The following is an 11271-nucleotide window of genomic DNA, read 5'->3' as shown; positions in this document are numbered from 1 at the left end:
TTCTAAGCAATACCACGAGGTAAGTACAAAGTTTCCCATTAAGTCATTTATTTCTGCTGGTGTGAAAGTTTCCAAAATGTACTTTCTCCAAATTTTAAAGAAGTTCTTAGCTCTTTTTTCCAAGCTCTGGGTTACTTGCAGTCTTTCCAGAGCAAAAGCTGACAGCATTTCTTTTTGGAGCATATCCAGTGTAGGGAATTGCGGATGAATCCAGACTTGAAAAATTATTCTCTTTGCCATAGCCAAGATAATATGAAAGAGTGCTGAGGGGCTTTCCTGCTTATCATTATTTGAATTATTGCAATAGTGAAATAAACAAAGTTGATAATTTTTCTTAACTTTTTTTTTACACATCTTGTTTGCATATTCGAATACTCTATCCCAAAAATGGTCAATTGCATAGCACTCCCACACACAGTGTATCAAGTTTGCATTAGGCAAGGAACATTTTGGGCAGGCTGGGGTGTAGTGCGGTGGAGGGTGAGCATACTTAATGTTAAATGCGTATTTTGCCTTATGGAGAAATAGCAGGTGTGACGTTCTGTGTTGCTCATTTTGTATGTGTGATCTAAATTCACACCACCCTTGTATGATTTGTTCTACTAAGGCTTCATCTTTAAAGATTTTTTCCCACCCTTTAAAGCTAAGGTGAGCTAGTTTTGGCCCCTCTATTCCCACCATCACCTGTACCAAATCTGATAATGATTTGGCTGGATAGTGTAATGGTTAAGGGCTCTGCCTCTGACACAGGAGACCTGGGTTCGAATCTCGGCTCTGCCTGTTCAGTAAGCCAGCACCTATTCAGTAGGAGACCTTGGGCAAGACTCCCTAACACTGCTACTGCCTATAGAGCGCGTCCTAGTGGCTGCAGCTCTGGCGCTTTGAGTCTGCCAGGAGAAAAGCGCGATATAAATGTTTTGTGTTTGTTTGTTTGTTAATAGGTCCCCCCGGGCTTATTAGTTTGTCAAAGGCATCTGGTAGCGCTACGTCTGAAATTGTCGTAATATGTGCTTTCACAAAGGAAAAGGATCTGCATGTACGGGAAAAAATCTGCTGCTGGAATGGAGTATACTCTTCTCAATTCCGCAAAGGATACCCAGGTACCCTTATCTAAGTGAAAAAAATTCCCCAGTTTGGTAATACCTTTTTGGTCCCAGTTTGAGAAAGACTGCTGAGTAGTACTTACTGGGAAATGTGGATTTCCCCATATGTGCATGTATTTAGAAATTAAACAGTGAAGGCCTAGTTTTTTCCTCACAGCTCTCCATGTCAATATAGTATCTTTGAAAATGACATTTTGTGTGAGTCCCAAGGGAAGTTCAGTAGGTTTAGAATGTAGTAGGCCCAGAAGCGACCATGGCTTTGCAATTTCCGTTTCTAGGGTATTATTAGAGTATTTGCAGGTTCCCTTTACCCAGTCTTGTACATGGCGAAGTAGTGCTGCCAAATTATATCTTCGAATGTCAGGTAGATTTAGGCCTCCCAAAGGTTTGGACATTTGTAGTTTTTTCAGTGCTATTCGGGGTTTCTTTCCATGCCAAAGGAATTTGGTGAAAGCTGTCTCCAGCATCTGAATGTCCTTGTGCCGGATAAGAAGTGGGACTGTCTGCATAGGATAGAGTAGTCTCCCCATCGTAGTCATTTTTATGAGTGCTGCTCTCCCTGCTAACCCTATGGGAAGTTTATCCCATCTATCTAATTGTTCCCTTAACTGTTGGAATAAAGGTGTATAGTTTAGGTTATATAATTGGGTAGGGTCTCTTGGGATTTTAATTCCTAAATATTTTACTTGGGCATGGGATATTTTGAGGCCCAGGGATGTCCATTGTCTAGTGTCTGCCTGTCTCGAAAGTGGCATTATTTCACTCTTCTCTTTATTAATTTTTAGCCCCGATAGTCTGGAAAATTCTGATAATATTTTGAAAATTTCCGGTATCTGGATCATCGGGTCTCTGATAAAAAGGAGCATGTCATCAGCAAAAAATGCTTGCTGAACCTCAACATCCTCCACTTTTATTCCTTGTATTTGCCTCCTAAGAAGTGCAGCTAGAGGCTCCAAAGCCAGATTAAATAGTAGTGGAGACAATGGACATCCCTGCCTCACCCCTCTTTGCATTGGAAAGGCTTCTGATATGAAACCATGGGTCACTATTCTGGCTTTTGGACTGGAATATCATTATTGATTTTAACGATTTTCTGTATATATGAATTATTTATATTGCATCCATAATAAAATACTTCTAAAAGTCATTTATTTGTTCAGCTACTGTAACGATCGGTGAAGCACAGAGAGGTCTGATTACCGGTGATCTGCAGTATCACGGGAAATACAGACGTATACCAGATTATTTGCGATCTGCAGTATCACCGATAATCCAATATACTAGCTAACCTCTGTTCACCTGAGTAGAGTGTAGTGATTGGTGTAACAGTAACAGAGGACAAGCCTCAGTGCAGCAAGGAGTGTTGCACAAATACCTTCCGCAGATCTGAGCTCTCCAAGACGGGAGGAGTCAGACTGACAATGGGAAAGAAAAGTCCAAGAGTGACACTCAGGAAGAAGTGTCACTAACAGGACAGGGAACCGCCTCCAATCATGAGGTCGGTTCTCGAGGTCGGACAAGCCAGGTCGTAACACACGGACAGATAAGGTACAGGTACAGCAGGCAAAGGCGGAGTCAAGGTACAGGCAGGGTTCGGCAACTGGGTATCAGATATAATCGGGGTACAGAATCAGGAGGCAGAAAACAGAGTCTAGGTATGAGCCGGGGTTCGGCAACAGAGTATCAGAAATATCGAGGTACAAGATCAGGGTTCAGGAGACTGGTCGAAACAGGCAATAGGTCATAACATATAATCACAATCAAACTAGTACTTTAGCTATCAAATATCTAGCTAAGTGTAGGATTACAGCTCCAGCTGGTCCCGGCACACTTCAGGATCTAACTACGGATCTGGGTGCTCCCACGTGTGTGATCGCAACGCCAGACGCCAGAGAAGTGACCAGCCGGCAGTATATATACTCAAGTATTCCCCCAGCACCTCCCTCAGTGATGGGCCAATGAGGTGCAGAGTCCGGGTCAGCTGACCAGCCTGGTCAGCTGACTCCCCTCAGAGTGTCATAAGTTTCCCTTGAGTGCGCGCGCGCGCGCGTCACTCTGAACTCTGGGGGACTACGAGTCCCAGCCCCGCTCTGCGGAGTCTCCGCAGCGGGGAAGTGTGCACCAGCCTGCCTCTCCACGGGGACAGCCGCCTCACGCTGGGAGGAGGCGGCTGCCTCCCCGTGTGTGCGGCCACTGTATGCGGGAAGAGCCGCCGACCGCTGGCTCATGGCGGCGGCTCTTTCACGCTTCCTTACAGTACCCCCCCCCCCCCCCCCGAGGAGTGGACTCCGGACAACTCCTTCCAGGCTTTTCTGGATGTACAGTATGAAATTCCCTCACTAACTCATCCGCATGCATGCGGTTCCCAGGTACCCATTGCCTCTCCTCAATGCCGTACCCCTTCCAATGTACGAGATACTGCACCGAGTTCTGTACAGTACGTGAATCAATGATTTTTTCCACCTCATACTCGGGTTGCGCATTGACTAAGACAGGAGGAGGAGTGGGACCCAGCTGGACTGCGGGTTTGAGAAGTGATACGTGGAAAGACCTCACTCCCCGCATGCTGGTAGGAAGATCAACGGTATATGTGACATCGTTGATCTTCCTAGTCACAGGGAATGGGCCCACGAACCTGGGACCAAGTTTGTCCGAAGGTTGTTTCAGAGCCAAATGACGTGTAGACACCCAAACCAAGTCTCCAGGTTGGAAGCTCCACTCTACTGAACGTCTCTTATCAGCTTGACCCTTTTGATTGACAAAAGCTTTTCGTAAATTATCTCTCACCGTGCGCCAAATATCTTTAAAAGATCTCTGCCAGGCTTCCAAAGCTGGAAACGGAGAGGAGGCCACTGGTAATGGTGAGAACTTGGGCAATCTTCCAGACACCACCTCAAACGGAGAGAATCCGGTGGAGGAGCTTTTTAAATTGTTTTGTGCGAACTCCGCGAAAGGCAGAAATTTGACCCAGTCGTTCTGTGCCTCCGCAACATAGCACCTCAAGAATTGTTCCAAAGACTGGTTGATTCTCTCCGTTTGCCCATTGGTCTGTGGGTGGTAGCCCGATGAAAATGACAACTTCATGCCCATTTGTTGGCAGAATGCCCTCCAGAATTTAGAAATGAACTGGACTCCCCGATCCGACACTATGTTTTCCGGAATGCCGTGCAGCCGGAACACATGTGTGATAAACAGGTCAGCCAATTCCTGGGCCGAGGGGAGTCCTTTCAAGGGCACGAAATGGGCCATTTTACTGAAGCGGTCGACTACCACCCAAATGACCGACATGCCTTCTGATTTGGGAAGTTCACCTACAAAATCCATGGACAAATGGGTCCATGGCTCACTCGGGGTGGGTAAAGGCTGCAAGGTACCCACAGGTGCCAGCCGGGAGGGTTTACTCTTGGCACAAACTGCACATTCCCTCATAAATTCCTTGCAATCAGCTGCCAAGGAAGGCCACCAAGCACATCTAGCTACCAGATCCTGTGTTCTAGATGCTCCAGGATGCCCAGCATTTTTATGCGTATGGAACATCTCTAGAACCTGGAGACGGAACGGTAGCGGAATGAACAGCACCCCTGCGGGTTTCCCTTCCGGGATGTCTTGTTGGAAGGGAATTAAAGTCCCCTTCCAATCCTCCCAAGTCTCTGTTGCGGCCAGTACCAACCTCTGGGGAATAATAGTCTCCGGAATGGAGGGCTGTGCCGTCTCTGACTCAAAGCACCTGGACAAGGCATCCGCCTTAGTGTTCTTGCTACCTGGTGTATACGTAATAATGAAAGAAAATCGAGAAAAAAATAATGACCCAACGAGCCTGGCGAGGGCTCAACCTCTTAGCTCCCTCGATGTATTCTAGATTTTTATGGTCAGTGTAAACCGTGACCGTATGCTCCGCTCCCTCTAACCAGTGTCGCCATTCCTCGAAGGCTAACTTAATGGCTAAGAGCTCTCTGTTGCCAATATCGTAGTTCCTTTCCGCAGGGGAGAATCTACGGGAGAAGTAGGCACACGGGTGCAATCTACCCTGCAAGCCAGATCGCTGAGACAGCACAGCCCCCACCCCGACCTCTGAGGCATCCACCTCAACAATAAAAGGAAAAGACGTATCCACGTGTCTGAGGATGGGTGCAGAACAAAATAAGCCCTTCAGGGTGGCAAAAGCCTGTAACGCCTCGGGAGACCAGTGAGTGGTATCTGCACCCTTCTTGGTGAGACTGGTAAGTGGAGAAATCACCGTAGAGTACCCCTTTATGAACCTCCTATAATAGTTGGCGAAGCCAAGAAACCGCTGAAGCGATTTCAAGTCTACCAGCTGAGGCCATTCTAACACAGCGGAGACCTTGGCCGGATCCATGGACAGGCCTGTAGTAGAGATTATGTACCCCAGGAAAGCGACAGATGTTACCTCGAAGATACATTTTTCTAATTTTGCAAACAATAGATTCTGCCTTAGTCTGTTCAAAACGAACCTCACATGGGTCCTATGTTCAGAGAGACTGTTGGAGAAGATAAGAATATCGTCTAGATAAACTAGAACTAATCTTCCCAACACCTCTCTGAAGACCTCGTTGATGAGTTCCTGGAAGACGGCCGGGGCATTACATAACCCGAAGGGCATTACCAGGTACTCATAATGCCCGTCTGGAGTATTAAAGGCCGTCTTCCATTCATCGCCCTTTCTTATGCGTACCAGGTTGTACGCACCCCGCAAGTCCAGCTTAGAAAAGACCTGGGCGCCGGTGATTTGTGTAAAAAGATCGTCTATCAAGGGTAGCGGATAGCGATTTTTTTACCGTTATCTTGTTGAGACCGCGGTAGTCAATGCAAGGCCGCAGACCTCCGTCTTTCTTTTTTACAAAGAAGAAGCCCGCCCCAGCAGGCGAGCGGGACGGCCGAATAAAGCCTTTGGCCAGATTCTCCCTAATATACTCCTGCATCGCCAATTTCTTGGGCCCCGATAAATTGTACAAACGACCCCGGGGGGGTACACAGCCAGAACGGAGATCAATGGGACAGTCAAAAGGACGATGTGGAGGCAATTTATCGGCAGCTTTAGGGCAGAAAACATCAGAATATTCAGCATACTGGTCTGGTACCCCTTCCACCTGAATTCTGGTTTGCCCCAATGTTAGCTTCCCCAAACACTGATGAAAACAATGGGGAGACCAGGAGGTTAACTGACCCGTGGCCCAGTCGATGTGCGGTGAATGGACTTGCAACCACGGCATGCCTAAGATGATAGTGGAGGTTGACATGTGCAGCACAAAAAATTGTAATTCTTCCCCATGCAGAACCCCTATGGTAAGTCTCACCATCGGAGTCTGTGACAGGGCACGATTCCGTTGCAGGGGGGAATCGTCCACTGCCGTAACCTGAATGGGGGGTCTCGCAGGAGTGAGTGGGAGGCCCAACTCCTGCGCAAATTCGAAGTTCATAAAATTAGCCGCTGAGCCAGAATCAATAAAGGCTTCAGTGGATACAGATTTATCCTCCCATGTAACCGTACAAGGGAGAAGTAATTTCCTTTCTTTAAGGGGTGTAATTTGCGTGCCCAGGGTGTCACCCCCCACCACTCCTAGGCAAACTCGTTTCCCGACTTGTTAGGGCAGTTTCGCACTCTATGCCCTGCTGCGGCACAATACAGGCACAGTTGTTCTGTCATTCTCCGCCTTCGTTCCACCTGGGTCAGCCTTGACCGACCAATCTGCATTGGTTCGGGCGGCGGCAAGGCCGGGGAGGGTGAGACAGGCGGAGAAGGTGTCACTAGGGGTGTAGCGGATGGTGCCGCGTACGATGTCCCCCTGACACGGTGACTGCCCCTAACCTGCTTCTGGTGGCGCAACCTGCGATCCACTCGAATGGCCGATGATATGGCCTCATCAACCGTCTTGGGCTCAGGCACGGTTAACATTAAGTCGGAGACCTCCTCCGACAACCCAGACAAAAAGTAGTCCATTAAGGCAAAGTTGTCAAATCTAGTACGGAATTCTGCCGCATAATCCTCAACCGAACCTCTGCCTTGCCGCAAAAGTTTGAGCTTCCGCTCAGAGGATGCAGCAAGGTCAGGGTCGTCGTAAATTACGGCCATAGCCTTAAAGAATTCCTCTACCGAGGTTAGAGCAGCGTCGGTAGAAGGCAGGTTATATGCCCAGGACTGGGAGTCGCCAGTCAGCAGGGTTTTAATGAAGATGACCCGTTGGGCCTCAGTCCCCGAGGATCGGGGTCTCAACTCGAAATATGACAACACTCTACTCCTGAAATTCCGGAAGTCAGACTTGTGGCCGGAAAACTTATCAGGTACAGGCATTCGTATGTCATCGCTAGAAGGGGATCGCACTGAATCAACTGAGGTCTGGAGGGTTCTCACAGAGCCTGACAAGGCATCAATTAAGGCTTTGTGCTGACCTAGTGCTTGATGAATGCTATCCACCGAAGTGGCAAGCACAGTCAGAGGATCAGCGCGTTCCATGAGTTTTTTGGTCTGGCGTTCTGTAACGATCGGTGAAGCACAGAGAGGTCTGATTACCGGTGATCTGCAGTATCACGGGAAATACAGACGTATACCAGATTATTTGTGATCTGCAGTATCACCGATAATCCAATATACTAGCTAACCTCTGTTCACCTGAGTAGAGTGTAGTGATTGGTGTAACAGTAACAGAGGACAAGCCTCAGTGCAGCAAGGAGTGTTGCACAAATACCTTCCGCAGATCTGAGCTCTCCAAGACGGGAGGAGTCAGACTGACAATGGGAAGGAAAAGTCCAAGAGTGACACTCAGGAAGAAGTGTCACTAACAGGACAGGGAACCGCCTCCAATCATGAGGTCGGTTCTCGAGGTCGGACAAGCCAGGTCGTAACACACGGACAGATAAGGTACAGGTACAGCAGGCAAAGGCGGAGTCAAGGTACAGGCAGGGTTCGGCAACTGGGTATCAGATATAATCGGGGTACAGAATCAGGAGGCAGAAAACAGAGTCTAGGTATGAGCCGGGGTTCGGCAACAGAGTATCAGAAATATCGAGGTACAAGATCAGGGTTCAGGAGAATGGTCGAAACAGGCAATAGGTCATAACATATAATCACAATCAAACTAGTACTTTAGCTATCAAATATCTAGCTAAGTGTAGGATTACAGCTCCAGCTGGTCCCGGCACACTTCAGGATCTAACTACGGATCTGGGTGCTCCCACGTGTGTGATCGCAACGCCAGACGCCAGAGAAGTGACCAGCCGGCAGTATATATACTCAAGTATTCCCCCAGCACCTCCCTCAGTGATGGGCCAATGAGGTGCAGAGTCCGGGTCAGCTGACCAGCCTGGTCAGCTGACTCCCCTCAGAGTGTCATAAGTTTCCCTTGAGTGCGCGCGCGCGCGCGTCACTCTAAACTCTGGGGGACTACGAGTCCCAGCCCCGCTCTGCGGAGTCTCCGCAGTGGGGAAGTGTGCACCAGCCGCCGCGTCTAACGCGGCGGCTTCTCCGCGTTCCGCCTGCCTCTCCACAGGGACAGCCGCCTCACGCTGGGAGGAGGCTGCTGCCTCCCCGTGTGTGCGGCCACTGTATGCGGGAAGAGCCGCCGACCGCTGGCTCATGGCGGCGGCTCTTCCACGCTTCTTTACAGCTACCCTTCTATTTAGCCACACAGAAAGAATCCTAGCGTTCCGAAGAGTCGCTACTAGGGCTGAGCTCTCGGATTCCGAATTTTGAGTTTGCCATCGGAATTTGGCAGTTCCGAGTAAGCACTCGAAACTCGAAAATTCTGCAATTCCGAGTACCGAATTCGTGTTTACATTGAAGTCAATTGTGCTAAATTCCGTGGTGAATTGTGAAACCCCCTTACATGCTATCATCACTAAATTTGGCATGTATATTAAGCAGATGAGTAGGAACATGGTAAAAAAAATTTTTGTGAAAAGACCTGCTGCAGTACAGGTTACTGCATTCCGAGTTCTGTATACATATTGTATACATTTCATGAAAACAGACAGCGTGGGGTCCCCCCTCCCAAGCCTCCTTAACCCCTTGTCCCCCATGCAGGCTGGGATAGCCAGAATGCGGAGTCCCGGCCACGTGGGGCTTCGCACCCTGAGCTATCCCAGCCCGCATGGTCCATGGTATGGGGGGGCTCTGGAGGAGAGGGGCGGCAAACCTCCCCCTCTCCCCCAGAGCCCTTGTCCAATCCATGGACAAGGGGCTCTTCCCCACCTCCGGTGCCCCAGGAGGAGGTGGGGGCCGCCGACGTCCTGGGGGGTTCATGGTGCCATCCAGGGTTCCCCTTTAACAAGCGGACCCCGGAAGCCGCCCCCTCCCCAGGAGAAATGAGTATAGGGGTACACGGTACCCCTTACCCATTTCAGCAGAGTTAAAAAAAGAAATAAAAACATGACAACGAAAAAAGTCCTTTATTGTTCTAAATTAACCAGGGATACTTACCTTGCAATAATCTCACGCCAGTAACCTCAGGAGTGGTCCCACGCCAGTATCCTCTTAGGACATCTCACCACCCTCCCACACTGACGAACTCCCACCACTGAATGGTCACAGTCAGCCCCTGCATCTGTATAGCAGAGGCTAAGAACACGAAAATTTTGCCTTTAAAACAAGAAATTTCGGCAAACAGTGATGCAATCAAAATGGCCACTGGGAAATCCCCGATCGCTGGAGGCCACACTAGAGTGGCGAAACCAGTGATTTTTCACATAGATGGTGGGTCCAGGTGACCAGAGCAGGAGGTGCCCTAATCCCCTGGACCCACCCATTCATGTGAAATAACGCGTATTCTGACACTCTGAGGTGGCCTCCGGGGAACGGGGATTCCCCAGCAGCCATTTTCTTTATGACACTGTTTGCCGAAAATTCTTGTTTTAGCAAACAATTTTCGTGTTTCTAGTTTATGCAATACAGATTGCAGAGGCTGTCTACAGCCATTCATCCCCAGGAGTTCTGCAGGATCGGCAGGTGCGCGGGACCTCCTAAGAGCATAGAGGGGGGCACAGCGCAGGAAGGTGGGAAAGTGGGCACAGAGCGGTGGGGAGGGGGGGAAGCCTCCCCTCCCTCACCTAGGGCCCCCCCTTGCGCACTCCCCCCCACCTCCAGAATTCCAGGCAGCCAGCGGAACGGCTTACTGAGAGCGATAGCTCTGTGTGCCGCTGGTCTGGTATTCTGCACTGACACTGTCCAATCACACTTGCGCAGTACTTCCTGTGAGAGCATAATTGGACAATGCAATGCAGGAGACCAGACCAGCAGCGGCACACAGAGCTCTTCTCTCGGTAAGTGATTCCCGCTCGCTGCCGCTGCTGGCTGCAATTTTGGAGGGGAAGCACGGAAGGTTGACCCTAGGTGAGGGAGGGGGGAAGGCTTCCACTCCTCCCCGCCGCTCTGTGCCCACTTTCCCACCTTCCTGCGCTGTGCGGTGCCCCCCTCTATCCTCTTAGGAGGTCCCGCGCACCTGCCGATCCTGCAGAACTCCTGGGGATGAATGGCTTTAGACAACCTCTGCAATCTGTATTGCATAAGCTAGAAACATGAAAATTGTTTGCTAAAACAAGAATTTTCGGCAAACAGTGTCATAAACAAAATGGCTGCTGGGTAATCCCCGTTCCCCGGAGGCCACCTCAGAGTGTCAGAATACGTGTTATTTCACATGAATGGGTGGGTCCAGGGGATTAGGGCACCTCCTGCTCTGGTCACCTGGACCCACCATCTATGTGAAAAATCACTGGTTGCGCCACTCTAGTGTGGCCTCCAGCGATCGGGGATTTCCCAGTGGCCATTTTGATTGCATCACTGTTTGCCGAAATGTCTTGTTTTAAAGACAAAATTTTCGTGTTCTCAGCCTCTGCTATACAGATGCAGAGGCTGACTGTGACCATTCAGTGGTGGGAGTTCGTCAGTGTGGGAAGGAGGTGGGATGTCATAAGAGGATACTGGCGTGGGATCACTCCTGAGGTTACTGGCGTGAGATTATTGCAAGGTAAGTATCCCTGGTTAATTTAGAACAATAAAGGACTTTTTTCTTTGTCGTGTTTTTATTTCTTTTTTTAACTCTGCTGAAATGGGTAAGGGGTACCGTGTACCTCTATACTCATTTCTCCTGGGGAGGGGGCGGCTTCCGGGGTCCGCTTGTTAAATGGGAACCCCGGATGGCACCATGAACCCCCCAGG

Source organism: Hyperolius riggenbachi, chromosome 1 (assembly GCF_040937935.1).
Source record: "Hyperolius riggenbachi isolate aHypRig1 chromosome 1, aHypRig1.pri, whole genome shotgun sequence".
Classification (NCBI taxonomy): domain Eukaryota; kingdom Metazoa; phylum Chordata; class Amphibia; order Anura; family Hyperoliidae; genus Hyperolius; species Hyperolius riggenbachi.
This window is presented reverse-complemented; position numbering follows the sequence as displayed.